The sequence below is a fragment of the Strongylocentrotus purpuratus genome, unplaced genomic scaffold, assembly GCF_000002235.5.
Source record: "Strongylocentrotus purpuratus isolate Spur 01 unplaced genomic scaffold, Spur_5.0 spur5_scaffold_8, whole genome shotgun sequence".
Taxonomy (NCBI): Eukaryota; Metazoa; Echinodermata; class Echinoidea; order Camarodonta; family Strongylocentrotidae; genus Strongylocentrotus; species Strongylocentrotus purpuratus.
Window position 1 is genome coordinate 17,381,415 of NW_022145614.1, and position 13,012 is coordinate 17,394,426.

Sequence of the window (13,012 nt, forward strand, 5' to 3'; positions counted from 1 at the left end):
TAAGTTATCCAGGCCGCAAAATCGAGTTACGCTTTTAACAGGCTCACGGTGGAGAAGAAAGCAAATCTTAATTAATCTTAAGCTACTCCCACTTTAAGAAATGTGATCCTAGCTTTCCCATTTTAATTGCTATTTTCTTTTCCTCATCCCTATACTTAAAAATGCTTTTTTTTTATCTTTTCTAAAGTTAGTACTCGCCCCCCCCCCCCCCCGATCTTGACATAAATGTAACATACTTCACCATGAAAATGATAGTATTACACATTTGTATTCTATATGAACTACCTACCAACCCAACAAATATATCTCGCCATTCTAAATCTTTAATTTCATCTAACTCAAAAATTTGTATTAAAGCCTGCCATATCCTTTGAACGCTCCCACAAGATAAAAATAAATGTTTGTATGTTTCTATTTCCTGCTTACAAAACGAACATAAATTATCACCAACAAAACCAAATCTATGAAGATGCTCATTAGGTATATGGCTCCATGCAATAATTTAAATTGAAATTCACGTTGTTTTCTAATGAATATAGTAATTCTTGGTCTAACAAATATTTCTTTTAATTCTTTATCTATAAAATCATAATCATTTTGCACATCCCTTACCTGCAAATCATACGTTTGTTGCAGTGCTTTGACAAAATAATCATAGATTGTTCTTGAACCCACATCCACAAACTGTATTTTTTTACTAGAAATATGGAAATAAGTATTAAAGCTTATCAAATCAACCTCGAGGAATTCTATTAACCCTGAATCATCCGTCCATAACCTGGGTATCGCATCATAAATATCAATAATCATAAGCAAATTATTACCTTCATACCGAGGTTCATAAAATATTTAACAGACTTAACATGACCTTTCTCAACCAAATGATTCAGTTGAACAATCCCTCTTTCAAACAAGTATCTATCAAATATACTTTTTCCATTTTTACATATATTCTGATTATTAAAAATAATTGGATTAATATAACCCTCCAAATATCTTAAATTACTTGTCTCTTGCCATGCTTGCAACATTTCCATATAGTATGGTGGAATATCTAAAACGAGTTTAATCTTTTTTAAATCATAATCACATAAAAAAATAAATCTACCACCCACAAACTGTAAGCAATGATCAAAAAACAATTTCCATCCCAAACTTTTCTCTCCATATAAAAGACGTTTTATCCACATTATGCGCTGTATTTTAACGGACATTTCAAAATTAATCATTCTTAATCCTCCAAAGTCATAATCCTGATACATTATTGCCCGTTTAATTCTATTTTTCCCCCTCCATATGAATTCAAATGAAATTTTTGCAACTTCTTTATAGACCCAATGAGGGACAATAACGAGAGATGAAATATAATTTAATTTTGAAAGCGCATAAGTTTTTAGCAAATGTATTTTACCCATAATATTTAAATCTCTTTGTTTCCACCATACAAGCAATTTTTTAATTTTACTTAGAATTTCTTTATAATTCAAGTCATCTTTTAATCTTCGATCTAATCAATAACTAACCCCTAAAATATGTATTTCCTTAACCAAATTTCCAAATAAAGGCCCATCCGGTTTGTTCTCATCCTCACCCATCCACATAAAACGTGTCTTTGTTTTATTCACTTTAAGACCACTAATTTGTTCAAATGATTCAAAAATATATTGCAACCTTCTAACCGAATCAATATCCTTCAAAAATATTGTCATATCATCTGCATATAACACTTGCCTAATTTCAGATTTCCCAAATGTAATCCCTTTAATACCGTTGTCCCTTCTTACTGCATGCGCCAAAATTTCGATGGCAACCAAAAACAAATATGGCGATAATGGATCCCCTCGCCTTACTCCCCTTTCTATTTCAAAATACCCCGTGGAGTGACCACCGTTCATAACACAACTACTTATCCCTTTATACAATAATTTTACCCAAGAGCAAAATGAATCTCCAAAACCGAACAATTTCAATATTTGAAATAAATATCTATGAGATACAGAGTCGAAAGCTTTCTCAAAATCCACTGCACACAAAAACCCTTTCCCTTGTTCCCCATAATGCATAGAATAAAATAACATGTCATCTATCAATCGTACAGCTTCCCCAATATTTCTATCTTTTATATATCCAACTTGATCATGATGAATTATTTCATTTAAAACCTCTTTCATTCTTTTTGCTAGAACTTTAGATACAATTTTATAATCTACATTCAAAAGCGTGATGGGTCGATAATTTTTTATATGGAGAGCATCTTTCGTTTCCTTCTCAATTAAGGTAATTACCCCTTGTTTTTGAGATGCCGTTAATTCCCCCCTTTCGTATGTTTCATTCAATACTTCTACTAACAAATCACCCAAAGCTGGCCAAAAAGTATAATAAAATTCAACTGTTAACCCATCATTTCCCGGGGTTTTATTCAATTTTATTTCTTTTAAAACTTTCAAGCATTCATCTTTAGTTAATTTACCTTCACAGATTTCCCTATTGTCTTCATTTAACTTTGAAATATCATTAAAAAAGAAAGGGTCATTTTGATTTATATCAGCCCTTAAAGAATATAAATCTTTATAAAATAGTTTAATTTCCTTTAAAATTTCCTCCTTATCTGTAGTAGTTTCCCCATTTTCTTTGTACACCTCCCTAATTACACTTTTCCTTTTATTCGATTTTAACAACTGTTCAAAATATTGCGTATTGTTTTCTCCATCTTCAAACCAAGGTGCTCTTGATCTTATTTTAATGCCCTGTCGAGAAAAATCATACAATTTATTTAGTTTATCCCTTTTCTCCTCAATACAATCAACAATATATTTAGTGGGTCCCACTACCAGTTCGCCTTCTAAATCCTTGATTTGTTTCTCTAACAGTTCTATTTCAACCCTCCTTGCTTTTGCCTTTTTCCGCGAGTATGTTATAATAAATTCTCTCATTTTCATCTTTAAAAAACCCCAAAATACTAATTTATTCAAAATCTGTAATGGCCATTCAGCTTCTAATTCCTGTATTTCCTTATTCATCTCTTCAACAAAATCTTTATCCATACATAAACTACTGTTAAATTTCCAATATGATTTCCCAAAATCAAACTTATCAACCAGATCATTAAATTCTAGCCTAACGCCAGAATGATCTGGCGTAATAGATGTCAAAATCTCACACGTACCCACCAATTTTTCAACACTACAAGGTATAAACCAATAATCTAAACGGCTTTGCACCACCGGCCAATTTTGTCGAAAAGTAAATTGCTTTACATTCGGATTTTTTTTCCCTCCATTTATCTTCTAAATCGTATTTATTTAAAAATTCCTTAAATCAATAACCCAAGATTTCATCGGTGTTTTTGACCCCACATAATCTAATTTTCCATCCAATATACTATTGAAATCACCTCCTAATAAAACTAAATAGTCCCGATCACACTGATCAAAAATACTTTCATCTAACTTCTTCAAAAATTCAATGTTTAAAGTTTCTTTATCTCTCGTTGGAAAATAAACATTGACCAATAGCATTTTAACCCTTTGTATTTCACCTTTAAAAATAATGTATCTCCCCTCTTCATCTACTTTAATTTTTTTTCTTCAAAATCTTTATCTCTCGTTGGAAAATAAACATTGACCAATAGCATTTTAACCCTTTGTATTTCACCTTTAAAAATAATGTATCTCCCCTCTTCATCTACTTTAATTTTTTTTCTTCAAAATCTAAATGATTAGAAAATAAAATAAGAACCCCTCTACTATGGTTTGACCCATGACTAAAAAACATTGGCCCTCCCCAATCTTGTTTCCACCGCTCTTCTATCTCTACTGTACTATATGTTTCTTGTAAGAAAATTATACTATTCTTTTTAGTTTTGCACCATTCAAAAATATTCACTCTTTTTAACCTATCTCTTATTCCTCTAACATTTAATGTCATGAAAGATAATTTCACTGCCATGTTATTTTATGTGTAATTGTATCCAAAACCTTACATCGATAAACTCCAAAGAAACTTCCACATAATCTATTTCCACCGTGAGCAAATTTATAGAAAAAACTATCTGCAGCCAAACTACATGCCTACTTATCGTCGAATTATATAAAAAAAAAATGCAAGCAGAATCCACCCCGTACCACACAACCCAACGCATTCATACACACAAGCATATTCACTACACACACAGCACCCCCACACAAAACAACCCAAATCTGCTCTTCGGTGTACGTAAACATCCGAGAGCAAGAGCCTCCCCCTTTCCCTGTCAATTTAACTAGACCAATGACAGAACTCCTCATCTCAATTCTAAACATTTCTTCTTGCACAAGTCGATGAGAAATACGTTGTATTGTTATATAACCGTAATCTAATTTTAAAAAAAAATTAAAAAAAAAATATATATATATATTACAAAGAGCTTTGATCCCTTAACAAATGCCTTGAATTGTATTACGGAACCCGCTCGTCATATTACTAAGTTAAATGATTTTCCTAAAATGCATTACAGTGAATTGACCGGCCCGCGTACCTAATCACAATACGCACCTTCTAATTAAAAATAAAAACACGATCCCAATAAACCAAATTCCCCCAAACGACACCAGTTCGGCAACCTAATAAACTGTTCGTGCAAACCGAACCCATCATGCTATCATTTACCAAGTTCTATAATTTGCGTAAAATACTTACCCATGAATGAATAGACCGGCTCACGCACCTGATCATTTTGTATGCACTCCGTAAAAAAAACTCCTAAAGGGCGTTCCCGACAACTCGAAAGAACACCAAACGTCAGCCCGACATAATGATAGGCAAGCATGCATACCGGATCCCAACACGTTCCTCCCTCTCAAAACATCACACCACCACCTGGCTTTAAAAAAATAGTTTTGGCTGGGTGAACAGATCGGACCATTATCCAGATACTCGAATTGTTTTCACTTTACAGAAAAAGTTTTTAATATGTATCAGTCATTTACTAAGATATGTGAATTTACATAGAATGCGTTATCGAAATAAAGCTCATTGTAATATAAAATTTTTTAAAAAAGCCGTCGTTACCCAGATACTATGGCATTGTATAAAGGCGTTGCAATATACATCGTGAAAGAAAGCGGACGTTCAAAAGAGCATCCAATCATCTACCCACCTATTTGAATTTACATAGACTGTGTTTAAAAATAAGCACCTCGTGAAGGAAATGTCTCCTCTCACCTAAGGCGTGCCCAGGATTGTAATACAATCCTGCTGCCATTTTATATCATTATGCCAAGTTATATACTTTGCATATCATGAGTTACAAATGATGAACGGACAGGCCCTCTCACCAATCATAATTGCATACCCCAAAGAGAAAGGGCGTTTCTGACACCATTACCGACATTCCGAGAACCCTTTCAATTCAGATGTGGTCTTGCATTTGAATTTGTAATGCTATGTTTACAAAGGTTTATGGAAAGTACCTTGAAATAAAGCTCATTGTAATACCAAGATCCGTGTTACCCAGATATTATGTTTTGCATAAATAGGCGTTACCACAAAGTACTTAAATATCGTGAAAGAGAACAGATCCCCCCAAAAAGCCGAAGTTTCCCAGATACTATGGCATTGTATAAAGGCGTTGCAATATACATCGTGAAAGAAAGCGGACGTTCAAAAGAGCATCCAATCATCTACCCACCTATTTGAATTTACATAGACTGTGTTTAAAAATATTGAACTAGTCGATATACTGTTAAGCACCTCGTGAAGGAAATGTCTCCTCTCACTTAAGGCGTGCCTAGGAATGTAATACAATCCCGCTGCCATTTTATATCATTATACCAAGTTATATACTTTGCATATCATGAGTTACAAATGATGAACGGACAGGCCCTCTCACCAATCATGATTGCATACCCTAAAGAGAAAGGGCGATTCCGACACCATTACCGCCATTCCGAGAACCCTTTCAATTCAGACGTGGCCTTGCATTTGAATTTGTAATGCTATGTTTACAAAGGTTTATGGAAAGTACCTTCCAATAAAGCTCATTGTAATACCAAGAGCCGTGTTACCCAGATATTATGTTTTGCATAAATAGGCGTTACCACAAAGTACTTGAATATCGTGAAAGAGAACAAATCCCCAACAGACCAGCAAGGTTTATGGAAAGTACCTTGCAATAAAGCTCATTATAATACCAAGAGCCGTGTTACCCAAATATTACGTTTTGCATATATAGGCGTTACAACAAAGTACTTAAATATTGTGAAAGAGAACAGATCCCCAACAGACCAGCATGGTTTATGGAAAGTACCTTGCAATAAAGCTCATTGTAATACCAAGAGCCGTGTTACCCAGATATTATGTTTTGCATAAATAGGCGTTACAACAAAGTACTTAAATATCGTGAAAGAGAACAGATCCCCAACAGACCATTAATACATTTACCCCTCTATCTGAATTTACATAGATTTGCGTTATAAAATAATGAAATAGTCAATATACTGTTTAAGCATGTTTTGAGGGAAATGTTTCTTCTCACTTCACGCATGCATGCTTAGGGTTGTAATACAAATCCTGCTACAAAATTTTTTTTTCTTAAATACCAAGTTATATAATTTGCATATCATGCGTCACAAAATGATAAACAAATGATGAAGCACTACTGCCAATTCGAAATAGCACCAGGGAATGTATCCGGACCGGTCCCCAAGCATTTTAGCCCCCTCAATAAACAACACCACCTGGCACCATTGAAATATTTTGGAAACCTCACTCCTACACATACTTAACCCCTTTATTCCACAAGTGGCAAAGCTTAGAAAAGTGAACTGAAATCAACAGCCCTTGGCGCGACAATCTTATTAAAATATTATTATTGCTTTGGTTAGAACAATTAATGAACAACCTCTGGCAAAAAAAAAAAAAAAAAAAAAATTGCCTGAAAAATCCCCCTTTTTTCTCAATGTTGTCACTTCATCTCCGATATTCAACATGTAAGGCATTATGGAGACGAAGTTGCACACAAATCAAACCTCGCCTTCCACATACCCAATAACGATGAGAAACCCGAGGCTTCGCTTTATATTTCATATACACTGAAGAAAGAAAAAAAAATGTGTGTGATATTAACTCTTGGTAAACGTACGATAATCTTCTCAAATTTTGTATCATTTTTTTTAAAACTAAAGAAACGAACAGAATATGTATATATGTATATACATCCTTTTCTTCCTCTTTTTGAATAATAATAAACAAAACAAAAAAAAAAAAAAAAAACCATTGTCATATACGTGACTGGCTAGTTTAGCCCGAAAGTTTCACATTGGCTAATGTGTAGTAAACATAAACAATACTTTATAACTAGTACTTTCCTTTTCTTCCTTCCCCCTTCATTTAATTATTTCCTCGCTTATTCCTTCTCTTTCCCTCCCTTCTCCTCTCCTTTCCCCCTCTTCCTTCTTTTCCCCTTTCTCCCTCTTATCATTTCTCTTCTATTTTTCCTTTCCAAACTTCCACATTAAACCTGTCGTTTTCAATAGTATCCCCAAGTTGAAAGCACGTGAAATCTCCTCCATGCAGCCTTCATTAATGGGGAGGTAGATGGGGATAAAAATAATTTCATCTCTTCCATACCAATAGATCGCTGACAGAGCAATAATAAACAAGCCCTGCCAAACAAACCATCAGCCTGAAGAATCTTTTATTTTTTAAAAGAACTCAATGTTGTCACTTCATCTCCGATATTCAACATGTAAGGCATTATGGAGACGAAGTTGAACAAAAATCAAACCTCGCCTTCCACATACCCAACAACGATGAGAAACCCGGGGCTTCACTTTATATTTCATATACACTACGATTATATTTCATAAATTATCAGGAAAAAAAATGTGTGTGATATTAACTCTTGATAAAAGTACGATAATCTTTTCAATTTTTGTATCATTTCTTTAAAACTAAACAAACAAACAAAATATGTAGGCCTATATATTTATATACATTAAACAAAGATCCCTCTCATATACCTGACAGGCTAGTTTGACCCATACATTTCACATTGGCCAATGTATAGTTCACAATACTTTATAGCTTGTACTTTTCTTTTCTCAATTTCCTAGGGAAAAGAGAAATCTTAATAACATATTGATTGGTGTAACATTCTTGATTACATTACTCATCAGCTATTACCACACTCTTTTTGTTTTGTTTACAAGAATGATATGAGAGGCATAAAGTAAATCTTGGAATATTATTCATCTTTGTCATAGGAACCTATTTTACAGTAACAAAATGGTCTTTGACCTATTAAATGGCTGCACATTATGTTATTCTGTGTCCATGCCTGACAATCACTTTGGAGTTTATAAGTCAATCCTGGTTGCAGTTACTGTCTGAGTTAGGGTGAATCTCGCTGCTCATTCGTACAATTCTACACAATCATAATATGCTCTTGTAGGTAGCGCTTGCCTTTAGTATCTTATTAATCTCTTCTTTTGGCTGAAAAAAAGTATTCACATTAACTTGCACATAATTTAATCTACAACTGATTTCCAGTGAAAACAATACATGTAGCTCGCTTTTTGCTTCTCACACTGTAAAAAATACTTATCTGAAAACAGATCGTGGTAGGTCTCCTTGTAATCACAAACAAAATCATGAATTAGGGGTAGCTGGAAGTTCAGGTTCTCGCGCACACACACGCACACATAGACATACAACCACACTCAAACACAGACAACACACACGGTATTAAATTGCCTCATAATTTCCCCTTTTCTGATTAAGCATTGCTTTTTTATCAAGATCCCTGAATGTTTTAGTGGCAAGTCCCTGACAATCTTTCCCTTTAGTACACATTCACTACCACCATCATATCATCATCAATGTCATTATCTTAATCTTAATCATCATCATCATCATCATGAAGTGCACATAAATCCTCTCGACTTCTTATTGTGGGGGGCATTTGAAGTCAAAGATCTTCAGCAGCCCACCTTTGAACATCGAGGGGCTTCGGAGGAGAATCGCAGACGAGACAGACGTGGTACGCCAAGATGGGGACATGATCCGGCGAGCTTTTCAAGGAATGTTTCACCGCACAACTTTGCATCAGGAGGAATGGCGGCCATGTCGAGGATTGAGTACGGAGGATGGAGAACTTTTGGGAAACAGATTCATCGTTGTACCACAATAAAATACCTCAACAAATACAAAAATTGTTTGTGTTTTTATTCACCGACGTTTGCGGTATTTATGTGTGAGTGTTTGCCTATTTACGTGTGCGTGTGTGTGCAAGTGCGTGTGTTTGTGCGTGTGTGTTGTGTGTGTGTCTGTCTGACTGTCTTTGTTCAATGCACTGTTTTATTCCTCACCCAGTAAGTTGGCGCAAGTGAAATCTGGCAGTCTTGAAAAGATTGTCTGATGTTCAATCATGCATGAAGGGATTTAAATGAAAATGGTACCTAAATGTACTGGGAGGATAACTCTATCGAAACATATCATGAAACCCATAATTAAATATTTATTCTTCAAACAATACAACTTTTAAAAAGTGGCCCATTTTTTCTGACTCACCCTGTATAATGTGATGTAGCTAAAAGTCTGCAGATTCTTATCATTTGTTCGGTTTTTCTGAATAATTTGTGAAACATATGAGGAAATAGCTGTAGCGGTGATCCAAGTAATTTCCATCGCCATATATTATTGGCATTGCAAAAATACTTGGAATTTAATGTTAATATTTGGTGTAAATATGATCTATAAATATATGATTTTAAAAAATGCCAACAACATGAACAGTTTGATTTTCCTATATATATATATATATATATATGTATATATATAAATTAGCTGAAATGACCTAATTTGCATATTTGATGAATATTCATAATTTTTTTTCTTAATAAAAAAATATATTTCCATACCTGTCTGATATACATAGGTTTCATTGATGTATCATGTTCGGTTTTGATTTGATTACATATGCGCATATTAATTAGACGAACTTAGTTATTTTCACAACTTATTCATATCCGCAGATTCGCAAAAATGGCAAAAATGACTTATTTTGTTTTCAAAATGGTAATAGATATGTGAATTTTCTTTTTTGTATTTTTTACCACAAAGATGATATTTGAGTGTCTGATAATTTAATTTATTATTTGTGTCCAAGAAAGTGATGAATTAAGTTGTCAACTTTGTCGAATTTTGCCATTTTTGCCAATTTGACCATTTCTGGCAGGTTTCTCGGTAATTTTGCGATATAAAAAAAAATGGTAAAAAATCACAACGCATTGACTGATTTCAATTCTGTTTTTGTTTTTTTAAGCTTTCATAAAGCTTGATCATTTGCAATCATCAAATAACATGTGTTTGTTGTACTTATTTTTGGTGTGCTATACCTACTTAAAGGGACCTAACAAAATGAAACAATATTTTGGTTGAATTAGGCTGATATCAAGGTCACTATTTCCATCTAATGAAAATCACTTCATTAATGTAAACAACTAAGATACAATTTAATTGCCCCCCTCTTTTTAAATTATCCCGTTCGTCATGAATTAATCCCCACTGTTAAATGAAAGAGGCTTACGTAGCCTAATAGGCATAAACATGCTTATAGTTTATATATTAAAATAATAAAACATAAAGTCTTTTTCCTTTTTCTTTTTACCCATTCATCACTCTCTCCCCCCTTCCATCCACCACCTCACTTGCCCTATAAGATGTCATAAGATAACAATGATAAGAATGATACTAATAATATGTCTCGTTTGCCGGGGATTACGATTACGAACAGAATTGCAAATTTCCAATGCGCTGTCGTGCGTCCTCCATGCGTCCCCTATGTGTGACCGGGCCTTTAGTAACATTCGAGTTAACAAACAACTGATAACTGATTAGAATCTGTTTTGTTCATTTACCAAATCGGTCTCAATTCTTAGAGAAATTGATTAAAAACAATTATCTTTCTCACCGATCACCTATACTCTGATGACATCTGGAGCATCCTTCCTTTTGATTCCACACTGGCATCAGTTCAAACAGCGAGTTCCGTAGCGCCGTGATTCACAGTAAGGGCGATATGACTATTTTTCGGTCAAACAAATATTCTGTAGTATTAAATATATTCGGAGCCTACAATTCAGAGTCAGTGAGTTATACGTACTATTGGACATATAAAGAAACGTGAATCTACGAAGTGGTGTGATATGACAATGGGAATGTAACCGTCTGTCAGATCTGTGCCGTGTAGCGTATCAAGGCCACAGTTTATTATTAGACCTGGGAAATTCAACGTCTCAAAAATGCCGAGGGTGTGTATGTCAATAGTCACGAAATAGGTTAAAAGCATGAAGGCTGTTCACATTGATAATTTCCCATCATATCATGCCATTGTGTCTAAAAATAGTTTGGGCTACTTGCAATTAGTGAAACATGACTAACACAAATTATAGTAAACACAGTATTGAAGGCGAATAAAAAGAAGAGGACAACAATTATGAAATATTGTACCCATTTACACCTATAGGTTTGAGAATGGCATGTGTGGATTAACATCTTTCCAAAAGACATTAGTGCTGGGCTGGGATTCGAATCCTACGACAAGTCACTGAGAGTCGAGTAAATGAACCACTATACCGCAGCACCTTCACAGTTTATGAAGGTGTCGTAATTGTAAAGTCGTCAATTTAATAGGCCTACCACGATTTATATATTATGAATGATGTTATGAATTCTCCGTCACCCCAATTCCTCTTTGTTCTTGAAAGTGTACTTATTCTACTTTTGCGTTTTCAAAGGTATTACTTTTTTATTGATATTTCTTTATTTCAAATGCAATACAGATGTGTATACATTCCGCAGAGTATCTACTGTTATGAAATTTGTATTTTCTTGGAAATTAGCATCACTGAATGAAATTGAAAATGAAATTAGGAACCACTAGTGAAGCAAAAACGTAGCTTAATCTACATAATGCATATGTTTTTAATAAATTAGTTTTTCCAAACACCGTGAGGTCCTTCTGTTTCCACCGTCCGAGAAATCTTTTAATCTTGCTGAAAATCTCTTTATAATTCAACTCCTCTCTTATAATGACGTCTAACGCAAAACGCACTTCCAAAGTCTTCATTTCTTTAACCAAATTCCCAAAGTGCATTTTTTCTGATTTTTCTCTGTTTTTGCCCAGTTTCATAATTTATTTCTTTTCGCATTAACCCGTAAACCACTTATTTTTCTTAAATAACATCAAAATGTCCTTTTACTCTTTCTACAGATTCTTTATTTCTAACAAATATTGTAAAATCATCTTCATATAAAACATGTTTGACTTCAATTTCTCCAATATTAACGCCTTTAATAACCTCATCATTCCTCACTACTATTGCTATTTCAATAGCGACAACAAATAAATAGGGCAAGAGTGGATCTCCTTGCCTTAAAACCTAGCTTATGTCTAGGTCACATTTGCCGCGGCGGCCGTGCGGTCTAGAATATCTACGGCCAATAGCAATAAGCCAGTTCACAGTTGCAGTCTGAGCATGAGCAGATAAAGGTCATTGCAGAACAAATTGTGAAATACACGGAGATGGAATACTGGATACGTGCTCATGAAAGTTATGCAATCATTATTCATTTATGCACAAGCAGGGCACTCCATGATACACTGGTGGAAGTATTCTTTGAAAAGGGGAAACAAAGGCTAAGTATGTAGCATCTCCATCGCTGTAGGAGTGATAATTTCAAAATGTACAAAGTGGGACCTTTTCATGTTTTGAAGATCTGTGGATATTCGGGGTCATTGCAGCCATGTGCTAACCGTGAACTGGTCTATTATAGAACTGCCGCAGCATTTCCACGGTCACATACGGTAGCGGTCACATACCGTACGTCCCCCAAAAAACAATACACTTTTGAAATGGCTGCCGAATAAACAAATATATGATTCTGGGGGGAAAGTGTTAGATGTATGGAAAGCTCATACACTTAACTTTCATATGACACCAACAAGTCCGAAAATAATTCATGCTTTGGT